Source organism: Schistocerca americana, unplaced genomic scaffold (assembly GCF_021461395.2).
Source record: "Schistocerca americana isolate TAMUIC-IGC-003095 unplaced genomic scaffold, iqSchAmer2.1 HiC_scaffold_177, whole genome shotgun sequence".
Classification (NCBI taxonomy): domain Eukaryota; kingdom Metazoa; phylum Arthropoda; class Insecta; order Orthoptera; family Acrididae; genus Schistocerca; species Schistocerca americana.
In genome coordinates, this window is record NW_025725864.1 from 15,001 (window position 1) to 17,500 (window position 2,500).

The window sequence follows — 2,500 nt, forward strand, 5'->3', positions numbered from 1 at the left end:
CTATGTCGTACCTTAACCTAACCTATGTCGTACCTTAACCTAACCTGTATTGCGCCTTAACCTAACCTGTATTGCGCCTTAACCTAACCTGTATTGCGCCTTAACGTAACCTGTATTGCGCCTTAACGTAACCTGTATTGCGCCTTAACGTAACCTGTATTGCGCCTTAACGTAACCTGTATTGCGCCTTAACGTAACCTGTATTGCGCCTTAACGTAACCTGTATTGCGCCTTAACGTAACCTGTATTGCGCCTTAACGTAACCTGTATTGCGCCTTAACGTAACCTGTATTGCGCCTTAACGTAACCTGTATTGCGCCTTAACGTAACCTGTATTGCGCCTTAACGTAACCTGTATTGCGCCTTAACGTAACCTGTATTGCGCCTTAACGTAACCTGTATTGCGCCTTAACGTAACCTGTATTGCGCCTTAACGTAACCTGCATTGCGCCTTAACGTAACCTGCATTGCGCCTTAACGTAACCTGTATTGCGCCTTAACGTAACCTGTATTGCGCCTTAACGTAACCTGTATTGCGCCTTAACGTAACCTGTATTGCGCCTTAACGTAACCTGTATTGCGCCTTAACGTAACCTGTATTGCGCCTTAACGTAACCTGTATTGCGCCTTAACGTAACCTGTATTGCGCCTTAACGTAACCTGTATTGCGCCTTAACGTAACCGATATTGCGCCTTAACGTAACCTATATTGCGCCGTAACGTAACCTATATTGCGCCGTAACGTAACCCACATTGCCCCTTAACGTAACCCACATTGCCCCTTAACGTAACCCACATTGCCCCTTAACGTAACCCAACACACGTTGGGCCTTAACCCAACACACGTTGGGCCTTAACCCAACACACGTTGGGCCTTAACCCAACACACGTTGGGCCTTAACCCAACACACGTTGGGCCTTAACCCAACACACGTTGGGCCTTAACCCAACACACGTTGGGCCTTAACCCAACACACGTTGGGCCTTAACCCAACACACGTTGGGCCTTAACCCAACACACGTTGGGCCTTAACCCAACACACGTTGGGCCTTAACCCAACACACGTTGGGCCTTAACCCAACACACGTTGGGCCTTAACCCAACACACGTTGGGCCTTAACCCAACACACGTTGGGCCTTAACCTGCTCTGTAATTGTCATACGACGCGTTAAATTAGTGTAGTGTTGCCTAACTGCAACCCCCGCAATATAGTTTGCTACTCGCACTGCCCGGTCCCCAGTGTATCGCTTCATGTTAAACACCTTGCAGCTATACACTGTAATGTGGATGGCAGCAGGACGTACATGCTCAATGCCCTTTGCAGTTGTTCATTGGCATTTGCAGTTGTTCATTGGCATTCGCATGTGCGAAGCACTTAGCCTACGCTGTGGTACGGCCTGTGTCAACTGTCCGCTGATGTTGTACGTCCAAATCACACACTGTACTGCACATTGGTCCTCATGTACTGAATGATACATCGTGGTACATGTGACCGTACAACGACTGCGCCAACAACGGCGAACCATGCGGTCCAAATGTTGTGCACTCAGCTACGTGTCGTCTCCCTATAAGAGCTGGATTGCAGTGTGGTATGCCCTGGATGGCGATCAGCATGAGCCGTCTGTTGATGTAGTGGCGCGTGTTGTCAGACGTAGTCGTCTCTTCTCACACACCGTGATAGCATGGTGCACTGCGTTCCACATCTGCGACATGCGACAGAGGCCGGTTGACAGTCGTTCGCGCAATGGACATCGCATACGTACGGGGGCCACCTTCCACGTGTTCGCGAAGCGTGCACATGTTGTTGCGTGTATGTGGGCAGACATAGTGTGTCGTGACACCTGACACAGGCATGCAACAATCGTTGAATTTGCAAATGGCGATGGACGCCTACGTTTGCTGGTGACGTTATGCAAATGAACAACTGGTAAACCGTTGTGGTGCGGTTGTTCTCGCTAGAGGTGAATCAGTGATGGCGACGATCGGTTGAGCTACCAACCGGTTGTTCCAGCGATACCCACCATGCCCACGAACGTGAATGGCATCTGGGTGTGAAGCGATACGCGGCGGTGGCTGGGTGGGACCGTCCCCGGCCGGTGAGGGGGGGCCTCCCGGCGTGCTGGCCGCGCGGTGCGTGGGCGCACGCGCTACAGCCGGCTGGTGGGGGCGGCCAGTGGCAGGCGCGCCGGCCGACGGAGGCGGCAGGCGGCGCAGCTGCGCGCCGGCGCACCCTGCACGCGGCGCCGTGCGGCCAAAGTAGGTCCTCGCGGGCCCGGTGCGAAGCGCGGTGGACATCTGCAGTGTGCTGGTCCGATTGAGGACTGTGTGCGCTGAGGATGCGCCGCCGCCCGGCGCTCGGCGCCGCGACGCCGTCTGCTGCTCGGTCGCCTCTGCGGTTCTCGCAGGTGGTTTGTATCGCAGCTGTGCGGACGTGTTGGCGCGTGCGCTGTGCTGGGAGAGTTCGCTTCGGCACCCAAGTGGGGCTTTTGTCCTTCTGT